Source organism: Phalacrocorax carbo, chromosome 1 (genome assembly GCF_963921805.1).
Source record: "Phalacrocorax carbo chromosome 1, bPhaCar2.1, whole genome shotgun sequence".
NCBI classification, from domain to species: Eukaryota; Metazoa; Chordata; class Aves; order Suliformes; family Phalacrocoracidae; genus Phalacrocorax; species Phalacrocorax carbo.
Window position 1 is genome coordinate 84,826,658 of NC_087513.1, and position 19,822 is coordinate 84,846,479.

The window sequence follows — 19,822 nt, forward strand, 5'->3', positions numbered from 1 at the left end:
GAGTGGGAGTGGGAGTGGGAGTGGGAGTGGGAGTGGGAGTGGGAGTGGGAGTGGGAGTATCCTTGTACCGGGTGGAGCCGTGACCTGCCTTTCTGCCTGCCTGCAGCGCTCCACGGGCATCTGGAAGCCTGCTTGGTGGTGCTGCTGCTGTGACTACCACCTGCCAGTTGTGTGGGCTCTGGCAGTCTTTTTGGCACCATGTGGTGTGGGTAGTGTTGTGGTAGTGAGGTACTCTGGTGCAGCACCCCTCACTGCTCTGTACCCCACAACTTTGCTTTTCAGGTCTTTTGATTGTTGGCTGTCTTCCTGAATAACAACAGGCTTCTGCTTTACGAACAAATTTTACAGCCCATGATTTTCCTGTGAAATTTACATATATGTGAGCCTGTATATGCATTTAATTCTGTACACATAGCATTTTAAAGAACTGATACCATGTTAGTGCCAGGCAGGGCAGCAGAAGTGACCATTCATACTATGTATGAGGTGTGGTTACCCAATGCAAAGAGGGAATAAGAACTGCAGCCTGTTGCAGGCATTCATCAATTGGGCATTTGGGGCCTGTGGGCAGCTTTATGCCACAACGAAGTTCTAGAAGCAGCAGCAGCTCTACTGCTTAGTAAGAAAGGCCATAATCATGAATGTAACTCAACCCAGCCTTTTGGTGCAGAGACCCTAGGATGAAACCTGCAGAGTGGAAGAGCAGGCGGTGATGCCTGCTAAAGCAGTCTGCAGTCAGCCAGTGGGCTAGTAACTTCAAAAAACAGGCAGTCCTCATCAAGGTGTACAAAGCTATTACAGCACATCCTGCTATGAAGGATTTTCATTGAGAAGCATACCAAAACCAACACAGGTCGATTGAAAATTATGAATTTCTCAAATTCTGAGGGAGTGTCAGGCAGAATGTATATCCAGATTCTGGCTGTGCTGACCTTGCCTCTGAATACAGAGTTAGAAAAGGTTATTTTTCTGAGTTAAAAAGTTAAGCAGCCTATGATGGATCACTGGGGCTATTTCACTGGCATGAACATGATGCTTCTGGAATAAAGTTTTCTGGAAATAGGCGCATCTTTCTTCAGCCAAGATATTTGTATTGGCATTGTTGGAAAGCACATGAAGATTGTGGGGTCATATCCTGCCTGTCCTGCCTTGCTTTATGAATCTATACACAGGATATAAGGGAAGATACTGTTGAATACCATTTTTTTCTTGAAAAGATACTGGTAATGCTTTATGTCTAACATGGGCCTCTGAGTCATCTACTCCTATTATTAATGCCTGTTGTGTATTTTTAAAATAACGGTCAGGTTTTTTTTACAGAATTTGCATAGGATATCTGAAGTTACAGTAGCACAACACACAGCTGTCTAGCAACCAAAAGTTTTAAAGAGGTTTCTGCCGCTAGGCCTTGGAGCATGGGTTAGAGTTGAGACTTTTTTGTGTGTTTCTTCCCTTTCTTTGTAAGTTTAGACCTGATAACAATGGAGCATAAGCCTCTCTTTTGAGATAAGAATATCTTAGTTACAGTGAAAACATAGCTTGTTAGAATGACTGTATTCTCACAAAGCTACATGCTAATGCCAGACACCTCATAGCAACAACAACTTAAAACCTTTAAAATCCACTGATTTATATTAATATCTTTTGTACTGTGTGCAAACTAACAGCCTGTCTGGAGAAGACATAATTGCCTTAACTGACTCTAATGAACCTGTACTTCAAGCAGCACAAACGTGGAAACCAGAGAGGTTTGGCCACGCGACTGGAGTTACAAACACATTTTTGCAGGGAGTGGTCAAATGGAAGTGAAAGAGAGAACTCCCTGGAACTGCCTGGTACATAAATTGTAGGATCATAGAAGGATCTAGGTTTGAAAGGACTCATGAAGTTCTTTAATCCAGTCACTTTACCAAAGCAGGCCTAACTTCAAATCTAGATTAGGTTGCTCAGTTCCTTGTCTAGCCAATTTTTTTTTCTCCAAGCATGTCTGCCGAACTGTTTTCAGGGGCAAGAAGTTTTTTTCCTTTTGTCCAGCCAGAATTTCCCACGTTGCAACTTGTGCACATTGCCTCTTGACCTTTCACTGTAACACTGAGGTGAGCTCCTTTAGTCTTCCTTCTGATGCCTTTACTTGGATAGGGAAATAACAGGCACAGTGCTAAAAATCAGCTGAAGTAGATGGAAATTACAGTCAGTGCCCTAACATAACGCCTCTTTAATTGGATCATCCAGGGGATTAAAAGAGGATTCAGAGAATGCACCTTGGTCACCTAGCCAAAGCAGGGTCAACTATGAGATCAGGTCATTTTGTTCAGGGGTCTATTGAGTCATGTCTTGGAACCTACAATGATACAGGCTGTGCAACCTCTCTGGCCAACATTTTCCGATGCTCAATGTGTGACTGTCATCGTGGTGAAAAGTGTTTTCCCTATATCTGTTTGGTACCTCTCATTACAGCTTGAGCGTTCTGTCTCTTGTACTACCACCATGCACCACTGTGAAGAACCTGGCCTGGTCTTCTTGATAACCTCTGTAGGTATTGGAAGATTGCAGTTAGCTCCTCCCTTCCAAGCCTTCTCTTCTTCAGGCTAAACAAGTCCAGGTCCATCAGTTTCTCCTCACCTGACTGTCTTGGTGGTCCTTTGCTGAACTTGCTTCCATTGATCAGCACCTTTCTTGTACTGGTGGGCCTAAAACTGGATGCAGTAGTCTACATGGGGTTTAACAAATGCCAGTAATCCTTTTCTTTGAACTAATGGGTAGGGTCCTGCTATTTTACAGCCAAGGATGCAGTTGGCCTACACTGCCACCAGGGCACACTGCTGGTTCACATACCGTTTTCCATCCACCAGGGTCACGACTATTTCAGAAGAGATGCTCACCAGCTAGTCATCTCCTAACCTGTATTGTTGCCAGGTGCATAACTTTGCTTTTGTCCTTATTCAATTTCATAAGGTTCCTCTGAGTCCATTCCTCCCGCTTGGCTATGTCCCTCTTAATATCTGCTCTCTGCCCTTGAATGTATCAACTAGGATAAGACAAGGAAGGTAAACTGCCATTACACATTCTTTCAGAGGGAAAAGAGGGTGATTCCTTGGTATTTGCCATTTCATAGTAGGCTAATTTTTAATAATCAGTGTAATGATGGATTCATGCAATTGAATGATAATGTAAATGATGATGAAATATGATTCTGATGGCATTAACTGAAAGTAAGCAGAAAACAAATGGAACAACCAAAGAAGGAATAAATTTTAAACATTCTGTGCCAAAAAAATATAATAATACAATGACTGTGCGTTTAAAAAAAAAAGCATCACATCTGGAGGCAATGGCTGCCCACCTCAAATATGGCATTGGTCTTAAGATGTGGAGGAAGCTGTAAAACCAACCATTATACATTCTTTCCTTGAAAGTCTACATCATCCTGATTTGTTGTTCAAGGAGCTGTTACATGTGTTAGGTGGTCTTTCTTAACCTGGCTCTCCTGCATACTTCTGTTTTCTAGAAGATACTCTTCTAGTCCTTTTCCTGCTGTACTTTCCCCAGTTATGCCTATTCTGCAATCTCTGTGAAATGGAAGAGGTCTGGGAACATCTCAGTTTTTTGATGCTTTTTTTTTGGTGATACTGACTGAAAGCCATGGTCCCCAGCAGTATCTGTTCTACCCCTTAATCACGGAGAACATAGCCCACAACCAAGAGACTTCTTTGTTTCTCTTCACTTTTCTTTCATATTCCTAGGTGTCCTTTTTTTCCCCAGTGTGTCACTCTCATACCCAACACTTCATCATTGCTTTTATAGAATCATAGAATTGTTTTGGTTGGAAAAAGACCTTTAAAATCATCAAGTCCAACCATTAACCTAACACTGCCAAGTCCACCACCAAACCATATCCTCAAGCACCACATCTACATGTCCTTTAAATATTTCCAGGGATGGTGACTCAACTGCTTCCCTGGGCAGCCTGTTCCAATGCTTGACAACCCTTTCAGTGAAGAAGTTTTTCCTAATATCCAACCTAAACTTCCCCTGGCGCAGCTTGAGGCCATTTCCTCTCATCCTATCGCTTGTTACTAGGGAGAAGAGACCAACCCCCGCCTCGCTACAACCTCCTTTCAGGTAGTTGTACAGAGCAGTAAGGTCTTCCCCCAGCCTACTTTTCTCCAGGATAAACAACCCCAGTTCCCTCAGCCACTCCTCGTAAGACTAGTGCTCTAGACCCTTCACCAGCTTCGTTGCCCTTCTCTGGACACAGTCCAGCACCTCAATGTCCTTCTTGTAGTGAGGGGACCAAAACTGACACAGTACTTGAGGTGCGGCCTCACCAGTGCTGAGTACAGGGGCACTATCACCTCCCTGCTCCTGCTGGCCACACTATTCCTGACACAAGCCAGGTTGCTGTTGGCCTTCCTGGCCACCTGGGCACACTGCTGGCTCATGTTCAGGTGGCTGTCAACCAGCACCCCCAGGTCCTTTTCCACCCGGCAGCTTTCCAGCCACTCTTCCCCAAGCCTGTAGTGTTGCATGAGGTTGTTAGGACTCAGGTGCAGAACCTAGCACTTAGCCTTGTTGAACCTCATACAACTGGCCTCAGCACATCTATCCAGCCTGTCCAGATCCCTCTGAAGAGCCTTTCTACCCTCAAGCAGATCAACACTCCTGCCCAGCTTGGTGTCATCTGCAAACTTACTGAGGGTGCACTCGATCCCCTCATCCAGATCATTGATAAAGATATTAAAGAGAACTGGCCCCAATACTGAGCCCTGGGGAACACTACTTGTGGTGCCAACTGGATTTAACTCCATTCACCACAACTCTTTGGTCCTGGCCACCCAACCAGTTTTGTAGATGGACATCACATTTACTAACCTGCAGTCAAATGATGGTAAGTGGCTTGGTGAGCACTTCTGCCAGGTGCCTCAGAACCCTTGGGTGGATCCTATCTGGGCCCAGAGACTTGTATGTGTTTAGCAGGTCACTAACCATTTCCCCTTGGATTATGGGGGCTTCATTCTGCTCCCCTTCCTTGTCTTCCAACTCAGGGGGCTGGGTACCTGGAGAACAACTGGTCTTACTATTAAAGACTACGGGAAAGAAGGCATTAAGTATCTCAGCCTTTTCCTTGTCCATTGTTACTATGTTTCCCCCCCACATCCAATAAAGGATGGAGATTCTCCTTAGCCCTGCTTTTGTTGCTAATTTTTTTATTGTCTTTTACAGCAGTAGCCAGATTAAGTTCTAGTTGGGCTTTGGCCCTTCTAATTTTCTCCCTTCATAATCTCATGACATCCCTGTAGTCCTCCTGAGTTGCCTGCTCCTTCTTCCAAAGGTTATAAACTCTTCTTTTTTTCCTAAATTCCAACCAAAGCTCTCTTTTCAGCCAGGCTGGTCTTTTCCCCTGCTGGCTCATCTTTTGGCACATGGAGACAGCCAGCTCCTGCACCTTTAAGAGTTCCTTCTTGAAGAATGTCCAGCCTTCCTGGACTTCTTTACCCCTCAGGACTGCCTCCCAGGGGACTCTGTCCACCGGTCTCCTAAACGGGCCAAAGTCTGCCCTCCGCAAGTCCAAAGTAGCAGTTCTGATGAATCCCCTCCCTACTTCTCCTACAATTGAAAACTCTATAATTTCATGATCACTATGCCCAAGACAGCCTCCAACCATCACATCACCCACAAGTCCTTCTCTGATCATAAAAAACAGGTCCAGCAGGGTGCCTTTCCTAGTTGGCTCACTCACCAACTGTGTCAGGAAGTTATCTTCCACACACTCCAGGAACCTCCTAGACTGTTTCCTCTCTGCTGTATTCTATTTCCAGCAGACCTCTGGTAAGTTGAAGTCCCCATGAGAACAAGGGATAGCAATTTTGAGACTTCTCTCAGTTGCTTGTAGAATATTTCGTCTGTCTCTTCATTCTGGGTGGGTGGTCTGTAAAAGACTCCCACCATGATATCTGCCTTGTTGGTCTTCCCCTGCTTCTTACCAATAAACACTCAACCCTATTGTCACCATCATCAAGCTCTAGACAGTCAAAACACTCCTTAACATGCAGGGTTACCCCACCGCCTCTCCTTCTTTGCCTATCCCTTCTGAAGAGTTTATAGCCATTCATTGCAGCACTCCAGTTGTGTGAGTGATCCCACCATGTTTCTGTGATGGAAGCTATATCATAGTTTTCCTGCTGCCAAATGACTTACAGCTCCTCCAGTTTCTTGCTCATGCTGTGTGCATTGGTGTAGGTGCACTTCCTTTGGGCTATTGATCCTGCCACCTTTCCTATGTGACCATTCTCAGGTGCTTCTGTGGTTTCTTACACACCAGTAACCCTTGTGTCTTTGCTGCCCCATGGATCTCCGTCCCCTACCTCCACTGAGACAGCAGACCAAAGGACCTCAAACACTGGCATGCCACCCCCAGGCTTATCTTCAGTAAGCCTGTTTTTATCCCTTTCCCACTTCAAATCTAGTTTAAAGCTCTTTCAATGTGCCCTGCTAACTCCTGTGCAGGGATCCTTTTTTGCGTTTGAGACAGGTGTACCCCATCTGTTGCCAGTACGCCTGGTGTCATGTAAACTGACCCATGATCAAAAACCCCAAAATTCTGCTGTTGACACCAGGCTCAGAGCCAGGTATTGATCTGCTGACTCTTCCTGTTTCCTCATCATTTCCTGCAACTGGACGGATAGAGGAGAACACTACTTGTACTCCTGGTCCCTTAACCAGTCATCCCAAGGCCCTTAATCTTTCTTGATTGCCCTCGGCCTTCTTGTTGCAACTTCATTGCTGCCTACCTGAAAAATCAATAATGGATAAGTAGTCTGAGGGTAGGAAGCTTTCTCTTCACATCTTTAATCTGGGTCCAGGGAATCAGCAGACTTCCCTAAGAAGTGGGTCCAGTCTGCATATTGCACCTTCTGTTCCCTTCAGAAGGGAGTCTCCTATGACAATGGCCTGTCTTTTTTTTCTTTATAGAAGCAGTTTTGATGCAGGGCATAAGCTGACTTAACCTTGGCAACACCTCCAAGCTAGACGAACTGTTGTCCTCATTATTGTTTGCTTCCACTGCCAGAGCCTCATACCTATTTTCAAGGGCACCTGGGAAGGGCAGGTAGTCAGAGAGGAGACAAACCTGCTGCGCCAGGCAGGAACTTGCCCCCTATACCTTCAGTCACTGTGTTCAGCCAGGTGGAGAGAGGATAGGGAATCCTCCATATCATGCGTTCTTTCTGCTTGTTGGGCCTGCTTCAGGGAAGGTAGAGTGTGATTCCAGTACTCTACCTCTCTCTTTCTCTCCCTGATTCTCCTCAAACTACTTACCTCCTCCCGGAGCTCTGTCACTAAGCAGATGAGTTCCTCTACCTGGACACATGTCCCACAGGTGTGCTCACCACCCTGCTTCCCTTACAGAGTGTGTACTATGCATAGTCCTTCTGTGCTCCAACGTACGTATCATGCTTGCACTGGACTCCATCAACCTGAGATTTCAATATAAAGGTTAGTTCTATACACAGGGAAAAAGAGACTTTCTTGTAGCCTTATGCACTCCTCTCCTACCATTCATTGCAACCTAGAAAAGGATGCAGGGATTAGTTGCAACCTTGTTCAATGACTGGAGATGGCATTCCTGTCCACCTCACCCTGTATGGTGCTGTGTTTTGGATTTGTGACTAAAACAGCTTTGATAACACACCTGTGTTTTGTCTATTGCTAAGCAGTGCTTGCACAGCATCAAAACTTTCTCTTTTTCCCACTTAGCCCCCTCCAGCAGGTTGGAGGTATACAAGAATGTGGAGAGGACAAGCAGGACAGCTGACCCAAACCCAAACTGACCAAAAGGATATTGTATGCCATATAACATCACACTCAGAAATAAAAATTGAGGGGAGAGGGGTTTTTGGAAGGTGGCCATTGCTCAGAGACTAGCTGGGCATCAGTCTGCTTGTGGAAGGTGGTGAGTGATTGCCTTTGCATCACTTCCCCCCATCCCCTCCTCCTCCCCGCCCCCTGTCCTCTTTGATAAACTATGTTTATCTCAACCCATGAGATTTCTTGCTTTAGCTCTTCCCATCCTGCTGGAGTTGTGGGGGGTAATGACTGAGATACTGTGTGGTGCTTAGCTGCGGGCAGGGGTCAACCTACCACAAAGTGAGAAAAGAAAACCTCCAGAGTCTCTCTGCTGTACACACACTCAGGCTTCCATACAGCTACAGCATGTCCCCATACTGAAACGTGTGCACATACATGCATCCCACCATTTGGTCTAATCCCCTCACTGCATCAGCCCACCATTTACACCAGGACAACACTAGTGCTATGAATTGTCAGGGGATGCATCGTGGCCAGCGGGATCTGAATAAGTGCCGAGAGGAAATGGTGTGTGACACTGGTTGGTAACCTCCTTCTACAGGGTACAGAGGTACCCATCTACTGACCTTACTTGCTACCTCACGTGATCTGTTGCTTGCAGGGAGGCTGGACTGGGGCTGTTGCAGAGAGCACTAAGGCATGTCTGGACTTTGGCCTGCTACCCCTGGCTTGCTCATCCATATGTGCACCAGTAACACTGTCAAAGGAGACCTTGACAAACCGAGAGTGGCTACAGGGCACTGGGACCCAGGTGCTGTTCTCCTTGGTCCTGCCAGTGGAGATGAAAGGCTTGGGCAGGAGATCAGCCAACCTATGGGTTAACACCTGATGGCGCGGACAGAGCTTTGGCTTTTATGACCACTGACCCCCTCTTTGAGGAATAGGGAGTGCTGAGGAGACACAGGATGCCACACAGGGGCAGAGCAGGTGTGCTGATAACAGGCTCCACTGACCTTCCCAGGCAAGGGAAGGTGATGAATTGGGTCACGGTCCATCCAGAGAGTCCAGTCAGGAGAAGGAGATGGGGTCAGCATGTCAGGACCTGGAGTGCATCCGTGTTCTAGGAGTTTAGTTGGCTAAGTTAGAGTTCAGGTGGCTGAGTCCAAGTCCAGCTCCTTTGCTGATAAGAGCTGTTGGGAAGAAAGCTAGGAGCAAGGGCCTGTCCCTCCTTTCCCCTGGGAACTGTTTTTAAGCAGAAGCCTTGCTGCTGGTTCCTGCCTGCGCTCCATCACAGCTATTCGTCTATGGCTGATCTTGAACCCGCACCATCTGGACCTTGACCCAGACTCACTGGTTCAGGTTCTTGGCTGACCTTGGATCTGTCTCATCAGTATGGACTTGCTGGGGGAATCGCTGGGCTGCATGTGACCCCCTGTCTTTGGACCTCACCATGACCTGGACGTGCCGTTCTGCATGCTGGCTCCTTCTTGGTGGGGCCACTGCTTGCACCAGCCCTGTTTATTGCATTCCGCTCCTGACTAGCCTTCCATGGTGGAGCAGCTGGCCCTCACTGCTGTCTGACTCAGAGGCAGTACTGCTGACAATGCTGCAATGTAGGTCCAAGGCCCACCCAGGGGTGAGTGAGATGCATAGCAAGATTACAGCCCTGAACTTGAGGAAAGCAGGCTTTGGCAGTGGTCACAACACCAAGCCTGTCAGAGTCCAAGGAGTATGTGCAGAGTATGCAACATGCTAATGATTTCTTGGTATTACCTGTGTGCCTATTTTAGCCATATACAGTACATGCAAGGCAGCTGCGGTAGTAAACAAGTTTCAAATATTTACTTTATTCCTGAGCATGAATGTGAGCAGGAAGTATCAAGCAGCACTTTAATGTACTGATATCCACACTCAAGCTTGCCTTGTGGATACCTGTACAAGCCTATAGTCAAAGAATGCTAATGGTTAGTGAAGTAAAGTTTTGTTGTGCAGAAGCCATCTTAGTTAAACTCGGTTACATAACCATCAACTTGGCATTTAATAACTATTTTAAACAATTATGTAGTGCTTTTTACGTGGTGATATCACACACGTCTGTATTCTGCAAACTACCTGCAGGTCTTCCTCACATTCCCCTTTATAGATGCAAGGTTTGCTATTTACCAGTGCTTTGGTGTTATAGCTTACTTCAAGGAGATAACCCTGAAGGATTACAGGCTGTTCAGGAAAGACGGGGTGGGCTTGTACCCTGTGAAAAGGGGTGTGTTGGATGTATGGAGCTTTACCTTGGGACAGTTGATGAACCAATGGAGAGTGTGAGTTAGGGCCAGAGAGCAAATGAGTGCAGTTGATGTAACATGAAGTGTCTGCTACCACATCACCTGATCAGGAAGAGGCAGATGAAGCCTCCTTCAGGAACCATCCCCTAAGAGCTCTTCTGCAGTTGGAAGATCTTACAGTGATGAGAACTGTATTGACGTTTTTTCACTTCCTGGGGGACTACTCAGAGAACCTGATCCCAGACGCAGATATTTACACATTTTGCAAAATATACTTTGGGCTAAGTGAACTCTCTAAATCCAATAACTTTGAAAACAATTCTGTCTCCTGTCGCCATCTTCTGTACACGTGTAACTAGACTTGGGACATTTCGAGATCACAAGGCGTAGAAAATCCTAGGTGGTCCATTTTGATTGGTTGCCACCCTAAGACCTTGCTGAGTTTTCCTGTGACCTTCCAAACCTTTCTGCCCTGTGCCGTTTAGGTTACGGAGATTACAGCTCCACGGCCTTTACCCTAGAAAGCCCTCGTGCACGTAGTCCTGGCTGCCAGGGGGACCAAAGAAGGCACGGTCCCGTCTACTCCCCCTGACTCTACGACCTGACTCGCCGCGGGGGGCGAGTTCGTCCTGCCAAAGGGGAGCTGCTATCGCGCCCCGCGCCGCAGCGGCCTCCCTGGCGGGACCCCCATCTCCGACTACAGGGCCCCGCCCGCACGGACGGGCGGAAGGACGGAGGGAGGGCGGTAGGCTGGCTGGACGGGCTTGCTGTCCCGCCCCCGGGATGCAGTCCGTCTCGCCCGATTATGCCACCTGTGCTCAAAAGTTTAGAGTTGTTTCAACCTTTCTGCGGTCTTACTTCCACCCCGAGGCGTGGGCAGGCGGAGGAGAGCCGCACCGGCCAGCGCGCAGGGCTCGTACCGCGCCTCCCTCCGGGCGCCTGCACGAAGCGGCGGGAGGGGGGGGTTGGAAGTATCGTGGGCCAAAAGAGCCGGGGGAGGAAAAAGAACAGGACCGCGCACAGCCAAATCGTTCTCCTAGCGAAGCTGCTGGCGGAAAGGTACTCGCGGCAGCTGCTTCACCCTTCTTTGGCAGAGCCCCGGTGTCTCAACAGGGCCTTGCTCTTCCGCTGCGGTCTGCCTGTTGCAAGCTTTGCTTCCTGCAAGGGGCTGTCTGGAAGAGAACATCGCCTTTGCGGGCTCTGAGGGGCCGAGCAGGAGCTTAGCAGGTTCAGGGCGGCCGGCAAGGGATAGCCGTTGCTAGCCCCTGCCCTGTTCCCAGGCGCTGACCGGCGACCTTGGCGCCTCCCGGGACAGCGGCTGTACCTCGCGGCGGGCGCTGCGCCGGCGGCGGGCGGGGCTTGGAACGGCTGGCGCGGGCGGAGGAGCACCTCCGGCTGCTGGCGGGGGGTGGGGTGCTGCTACGCTGGCGGCGGTACTGGCGTGGCACGGCAGCGGTTCTGAAACCGCTGGGAGAGGCGCCCGGGCCCTTAACTCGCTGTCGGGTTGGAAGGCAGCAGGATTAGAACCGTAGCGGCTGGCAAGCAGGCTGCTCCTGCCTGCCGGCATGGCCTCTAAGCGTGGGTTTAGGATTACTTAAGTCCACCCTACCTTGTTTCCTTTCTTACTACAGCACTGGAGCAGCACGGGGTGAGAAGCCTGCATTCAGAACGACAGCTGAGTGTGGTGGAGTGTGAGGTGTCGTGGCTTCTCCTACACAGAGAATATTTCGTAAAGGTGGTGCGTAAAAGCGCTGTTGACTGATAGCCTATATTTGCACTCCCGCATTCCTCATGTAGCTTCGTGTTAAGGCCGATAGGCAGCGCAACGGGGAAATCACTTTATGGCCTGGGTACTTCAGGAGCTGCCCAGTTGGTTTTCAGGGTTCGCTTCCCTGCGGATACAAAAGACAATTGAGTTTGTGGCTGGTGACTGCCCTCGGGGTGGGAACAGGCCCACCAAGTGCTTAGTGAAGATGAAGGCAGTGCTGCTACTGATGGTTGTAGAAATGATTCTTGTGTTCCCCTACAACAGCTCGGTGACAGTCTTATAGAGTGGTATCTGATTTAGTTTTCTGTCTTTCTTGATACTGAATGCTTATGATGGCTGTAAATGACAGTTATAAAATAAACTTACTGCTACCAGGTTAATAGATTTCTTAATATATACCTATAGAACAGATTACGACTGCGTGTAATGAAACTTGGATAGGGTCACAATTGGGAGAATGGTGAAATCCCTCTGGAACACTTTGACTAATTTTACATACTTCTCTATTTTCTTAGTTGCAACTTTCTGGTTTTCAGCAAGTTTCCAGGTTAGTTTCACTTTTCTTTTTAGATGGCATATATGAATTATTCTGATGCACTGGTAAAAGTTTATTGGTTGTCTGTGGGATGTCCTGAGGACTCAGGTATCTGGTCCCCAAATTTATCATTAGGGACTTCCGTATCGTACAACTCAGAAGGTAACTGTTACACCCAAAATTAAACGTCAGTCTCTCTTCTTTATACTAAATGTGCATCTTTATTGACATAAAAATCAAAAGTCAGTGTTTCAGGTACAAAGAGCATAAGTATTCTGTGACTGGATTAAGCAGCAAATGAGACTTAGGGCAGTAACAGTTTAGTCTCCTGGTCTCCCAGCTCTTGGAGACTTAAGTTCACTGCTGCTGAAATGAGGGAGGTTCCATGTGAGACACCTGTCCCCCATGTTTTCTTCCTATATTGTGATGGACTAGAAGAGAACTGTAGAGAAATTAGCAGAAATTAATGCGCTAAAGCGCATTACTCTGCAAGCGTTTCGTGTGGTTTCTTTAGCCCACAGGATACATGTGCTGCTTCTGACAGATCTCTCTGTTTTCTTCCTCTTTCTGTTCACTGACAAATTATATAGTTGTTTTTGTAGATGGGTAAATGGTAGCCATATAGAGGAGTAAAGATATAGTGGTCTGTCCTGATTCCCTCTCCATCGTTTGCTAATTTGTAGTATAAGTATATATGAATCAAAGTTTTACATATAAGGAGGGAGTAATGCATCCTTAGGGTTTTATTTCTTGTGTTTAAAATGCAGATTTAATCATTTTAGGTTAAACTTGGTGTAAAAACATATTTGATTCCACTGTCCAAGGCTTATTCATGCAGAAGCACCAGGTTGCCTGTGTCAAGAAACTGACCAAAACTCAATTGAACTCTGACTTTGGAGCTCTCTCCAGGTCAGGCCTAGAGTTTTTAGGCTAAATCTGATTTATTTTTTATCCTAAGAGAAAACAAAAAAATTGGTGATAAGTATTTTCCTGCATTTCTAGACACCAGTGCCCTTTTCTGGGGTAGTTCTTCCCCACGTTTAGTAAGTTGAATTACCACAGGATCAGATAAGCAAGGTATGGGATAGCTTACTGGGAGTCTTGTCCAATCTGCCTCATTAGTCACTATGAGATTTATTGTGTATCGTGTCTCAGTCTAATTTGACTTCCTTCTCATGCACTCCTTCTGCTGTGCTTCTGTATCATGTGTTTTGTTCTGTTTTGTCCTAGACTACCCCTTGCCCTGATATAATTTCTGCCAAAAATAATGTGAAGTAGCCATACCTGTTGCATGGTGGCAAGTTGCTACATTGCTGAGCCATGGCCAGGGTATGTGCCCCTTTGAAGAGCCTGCAACCTCCAGAGAGCCACACCAGAAGATATTCTCCCTGTCTGCAGTATCATGCAATAGCCCCTTTTTCCTCACATGACTCATCTTTTCCCTTAGTCTCACAGAGGGGGTGCAACGAAAGGTGAAAGGTCTTGCTGGGGAACTTCGTTTGTTAGAGAGCAGCGTAAATGGAGGCAGGGATCCTGCATAATTGCAAGAATAACTTCTTGACCAGTTGACTCATAGAGAATTTGGAAGTTGTATTTCCAGTTGAAAGCAGTGCTGAATTAAAATCCAGTTAAGAATCTGTAATGGTGCATATTTAATTGTTTGTGTTGCTAGAGTTTTTTTGTAGAACTAAACAGGATGAGATATGCCAAGCCTACTAATCAAACACAGATAAGGCGATTTGTTTATATGTTTCCCAAACATTGGAAGTGAGCCATGGAGAACAGATAGCATGAAGGTTATCTTGTACTACATATAGGAAAACATGACACTTCTTGTATCATATTTTACCATTACTTTTTACAACGGAAAAACAGTAGACTAGCAAATTAAATATTCCCATGCCTCACTCACATGATCTTGTCCCATGCAAATTGTCCCACGGGCTCAGGTGAAGGTGGTTTCCAAGAGCAAGTTTATTGTTTTAGAAATTCTGACAATTTTCAAAAGAATTCTTGCAACCCCAACTGCAAACCAAGTGCCAAATAACTAATGAGACACTTGGAACATGTCTCTCAGGTCTTCTAGTGCAACTTGCATTAGCTTGGGTCCACTAAGGTCATTGGCAGAGTAGACTGAAATTTTCCACTAACATTTTTTCATTAAAAATTAATTTTTATTTTAAGAGAATATTTAATTTTTATATCAAAATCCTTTAATTTAGGTTAAAGACGTAACATTCCTTGAAGAACTAGAAATAGAGAGTATATTTTAGATTTCAAGCCAAATTTTTGTTGGTTTCAGGCAGATAAATGGTTTTGATTTTTTTTTTCAGAAGTTACATTTTTAGCAAGGACTTTTGGAGGAGGCAGAATATTTCAAGAGGGTTTTTTTTTGTGAAAATGGTGTACTTTAAAGATGTTCTTGTCAACCAGATTTCACTAGCTGAAAGTAGCTCCATTTAGCAGTGAGTCATTAGGAAAACCTGAAAGATAAGACAATTAAAAGGAACACATACTGCTTTACTTAAACTTTTCCATGCCTTTACTTTGGGTATGTGTGTCTGTTTCCAATGCAAATAATTTGTCAACAAATGGAACAGCTCATATGAATTGGCAGTACCTCCTGCCAGAACATCATATTACAGGGTACACCATTTATTAATATAATGCTGTTGATAATGTCATTATTTGCATTTAATTTCAGTGCTTGGGGCAATGCAACAGAATAAATCATGCAGTCAGATGGAGTCAGCATGGTTTTGACTTCACCATACTTGAAATATGTTGCATATGTTCTTAACAATAAGTTTTACTTCTCTGAACTAACATTTTATGTTTTGGAAATAAGTCCAAAAAATGGTAAAATAGTCCTATATAGTTCTATAATAGTTCTGATACAAGTTCTATAACTGCTAATGTCACTACTGTTTGCATGCAAACATTTATAAAAACTAATGCTGCAACCACAAATGTTAGCCAGAGTTGATACCCAAAATACATAACTGGCCAAATAGTATTTGTATGCAGTAAGGATTTATTGATAAGTTAGAGAGATAGAGACAGAATTTGTGGGAATAACACACACACAGATACACATACGCACTTATACCATCATCCTGCTCAAGTGTTGGGTATGTCAACTGTTTCTTGAAACTCAAGGTTCTTGCAACCAGCAGGCAGGCAAGGAACAAGAGGGTGGGAGAACAGGTCTTCTTGAAGATGGTGTCCTTGAATAAGGCAAGAAGGGTAGGTAGAGGGAGAGAAAGAGAGCCTGGGTCCTTGAAGCAGAGACTACAGGCAGGGTGCTCTGACAGCTCTGATGAACCAGTGATTATTCTGCAACAATGATTTCCATTACATTGGTTGCCCCTAAATTTAGTGTCCTTTTATAAGAAGTTTGCATCTCCAGACAGTTCTTGGCTTTTAATTTCTTAAATTCCTTAAAAAGGAACTATTTAAAGCAATGAAGCAAGAGGAAAAGATGCTTTTCCACTAAAATCCTAGATACTTAGCTTTCCCTCTCAAGGAGCCTAGCAGCGCTAAGCAGGTCCATTTAGCTTCACCCTGCCGCTTCAGTAAGAATCCCTAAGAACTACTAATATTTATGCAATAAAAATTAGAAAAAAGAGTGCTGGAAGGACAGTGAGAGTTTCTGTGATTATTGTTGCCTGCACATTAGTTGTTTTTCATTGAAGGAGCAGTATGGGGAATAAATCAATCTGCCTGCTTCCTTTGCTTACCTCTGTAACAGACATCTTAAATCTTTGGACATCTTAATTTTAATACATGGATAGTTTTGTTTACTAGTTCCATAGAGGCCAGCAAGAAGCCAGACAGGCAATTTTTTTCTTCCATCTGTGTGGGAAGCTAGCCTTTGGGAGAGATAAATTTTCTTTCAAACCCAGTGAAAACTAGTTGCCTGGATGGAGATGTTAAAAATATAAAAAGTTAATGAGGATCACCAGAGGGTTGGGGTCCTGCATCTTTGTGCACAGAAGTGGCATAGTTTGGGTTTTTTCCAACACTTGGATTTGTGGATTCATCTAGGGACAAATGCCAAGTGGCGAGTCAATGGTCTCTCTCCAAAGTCTTTGGTAGACTCTTTTGGAATCATTACTGCTGTCACTTTAAGCATCTTTCATGATTTTCTCCTGTTTCCCAGTTAATATTGTGGAGACTGTGCTTCTGATACATGACCTGGGTTTTTTGCTTTCTTCTTTAGTTTTAGGTATTTTTTTTTCCTTAACCAGTCATCATCTGAAAATGAGGAATTTCATTTATATGATTACAATGTATTTATAACCTACACCACCTTCTCCCAGGTCTTTTCCCCCCTTGGTTTCTGCTCATCACCCTTACCTTGAAATAAACTGGAAGTAATTTTATGGAAATCTAAAAACTTGTGGTATAAATAAAGTTTTAAGCTTGTATTAGGCAGAATATCAAAGTAGGTGATTCTAATGGCTCCCTTAATCTTTAAAAGCTACAGTCAGGGCTGGTTGGAGAGTTTCTATTAAGACTGATTGTAAAGAGAATTTTTTTCTCCCACACAAATTTATCCACAGGAAAGAAATTTCTACATAATTTAAAATTTATATATTTTTTTTAAGCCAATGGATGCAGGATTCCTTTGTTGTCTGCCTTTGCTGCTCCCCTGAAATTATTTTCATGACACATTTCTTTCAGAGTATCCTGTTGTGGTCCTTCATAGTAACTTCAGCCTGCCTCAGATCTCTCCCTCCACAGCTGAGCTCCCCAAACCCACCCCATGGTGCACTATCTCCTAAGATGAAGAATCACGAGAGATTGTGATTGTGTGCATCATGAGAGAAGTTACCTACCCAGTGAATTGAGGTTGTGGGGAAGAAAAGCAGCTTTTATGACACATATCAATGCCTTTCTGAACCAAAAGTGCTAGGCTTCCAGTATTTTACTTGAAAAGTCAAAATTAGAGGAATGAAAGTACCATTTTTCATATAGTTCAGTCCAGGTGTTCATATGGTTAGGTCAGGCTTTATAATGCTTCCATGAGAGCTTAAAGGGTAATTGTCTTAGTCATAGTAGAGGAAAAAAAATAAGGATTTTTTTTGAGGGGCTCACAACTTTGTATCTGTTAGTTGTTTTAAGTGTGGGACCTGAATTTTTACCTTGAATGGTCATAAAATCTTTAAAAATTGGCTAAAAGTAATGTTGAGGTCCACTGGTGTATTCATCTTTCATAAGGTATGATCATCTATGCCATTATTTGCAGATTGTGTTTGGTCTGTTCTTCCATGATGGCAGTTGAACTACCTTTGCAGTCAGTGGTTCAGTGCTCTACTTTCTTTATCACTGGATGGTTTTTCATGTCTAGCTTGTCTGCCATGTTACAGCACAAGATACTTACGTATTGCATTATGTGCATAGGGAGTATTTTTCTCCAATCCTGTATCTAGCAAGCTTCTATGTACTTGAGGATGGTTATTGTGCTGTCCTTGGTCTTAGGTGTCCCATTCCTGTCATTTTCAGTAGGTCCTGCTTTTTTTGATTCTTGATTTTTCTTTTATGTGTTTTCTTGGTGGGCCACTTGGCCTTAATTGAGCTAAATAAACTATAACTTTCCAGATTAAATTGAGAGGATTCTACAACAGGGTTCACTGTATAACTGGACGAACACTTGTCCAAGGGCAGGGCACAGTAATAGGGAACAGAGAGACTTCTTCCAGCAGGCTTGTGCCAACTTAAAATAATTGTGGTGGTACATCTTAGTAGCTTTAGAAGCTTTTCAGCATAATGCTAAAAGATAACTAACTCTGACATTAAGTTAGTTCTGAAGAGGTCCCTGTTCATATGTCACGCATACTACGTTTTAACAATGATAATTCAGTTGTAGGAAAATACATTTCTTGTAGCAAAAGTATGCAATCTAATTTTTATTTTCCAGTGTTTGCAAAACAAATACTCTCATAAGAGTATTTTGTATGAATCAGTGGTGACCTCAGTATTAAGTAAGCTTACTACAATTTCCTGCTGATGAGTCATGTTTTGAAGTGTGCTGCAGAAAGTTTGTACCTGTAAACAGACAGTAAAAAATATTTTACTGAAACCTAGAAACTCAGAGACATGAAGGTAAAACAGCTCGGTAAGTTTTTAACTATTACAATTAGGGAGAATGAGATTGTCACAAGTTATGACTTACAAAATCTGTGGATCGGCAGTGCTCTGTACCTCTAGACTTTGGTGATTTACAGTACACCTGACTGGAAAATCATGATGAAAATGTAATTTGAAATACTAACAGTGACCTGCCTTAGCAGACCAGTCCAAAAATACCTCATGATTAATCATCTGTAAAAACCTCGGAAAGCCCACATCCTTGTTTAGTATTATTTGTTAGCTATGTTTGTTTGCATCAGTTTATAATACGACCTATTTTGCATAGTGAAGTGTTTGTAGCTAAAAGAATCAAAATCAAAGGTCTTCATAGAACAGAATAGTCTTTTGAATTTGTAAGCCATTTGACTTCTAAAGGAGATGAATGAGTGAATGGAACTGTTGTAGAATTTAGTTTCTAGCTCAAATGGAATCCAATACATAGCATTAGTAGCAAGGCTTGCTAAAGCCTTAGGCTGCAAGCTGTGAACTTCCACCTAGATAGGCTGACCTATACTGAACAATTACTTAGCTTCATGAAGGAGGGCCCTGAAACTGGTGCAAACCAGAAAGATAAGGTAGCCACAACCATCAGCAGAAGCTGCAGCCATTAGTTAAGAAAAAGGAATGTCCCACCTGGAGACAGAGAAAGGATCCAATAAGGAAAAAGAGGACCCCAGACTCAAATATTGGTATTGGACCAAACCATTGTGTGAGGGGAGGGGAACTTATATCGTAAGGGTATAATGGCCCAGGGATTTCTTTGTTTGGTGTCCCTCTCCAGAGGCACCCAGCTCAAGGTTTTTTTTACCACTCTACCACTCAATAAATTTGTCTGGTGTACGTGGTCAAATAAATTTGCCTGGTGTCAGAGACTCTGCTTCATGGAAACCTAGGGTCAAGCCTGAGGAGAGAGAAAGCACCTGAGAGTGCGATGTGTGAGTAAGGACCTGTGGGCTCAATGGAGCTGCCCGTTGCGAAGGGACTCTGGTCCTAGCAGTTAAAGTGTCAGGTGGTGTGTGTGCAACTTCTTGAATGGTGTGTGAATGCTCGGGCAGCGCTTCTCCTTTAACAGAACTACCTGTGTTATTTGAAACTGGCCTTGGAGTAATTACATTGCTGATCCAGTAACGTGGGGCAAATTGCAGTTTTAATCTTTCATGTTGTTACCAGCATTTGCGAAGTATCAGGATGTCTAGGAACTACAATGAACTGTACAAGGTTTGGAAGTTTCCATAAGGATTAAGAATTTTAGTGTGTGCTCCAATTTAATTTTCTGCTGTATTCAAGATGCTTGCTGTA

At 44.4% G+C, this 19,822-nt stretch overlaps 1 protein-coding gene across 11 annotated transcripts in view; it reads left to right on the plus strand.

The window, feature by feature from the left end:
• The first annotated feature begins 10,571 nt into the window (after window positions 1-10,571).
• CRACR2A (calcium release activated channel regulator 2A) overlaps window positions 10,572-19,822 on the plus strand; it is a 73,490-nt gene continuing 64,239 nt past the window's right edge. For 3 of the 11 annotated variants that reach the window (XM_064463477.1, XM_064463541.1, XM_064463550.1), the window contains exons 1-2: window positions 10,859-11,144; window positions 11,717-11,823. The gene's annotated coding sequence lies outside the window, so the exon portion shown is untranslated. Of the gene's footprint in view, window positions 10,831-10,856; window positions 11,145-11,490; window positions 11,824-19,192; window positions 19,213-19,822 lie in introns of those variants that run through there. The other 8 variants (XM_064463487.1, XR_010374879.1, XR_010374880.1 and 5 more) reach the window with 8 other exon arrangements.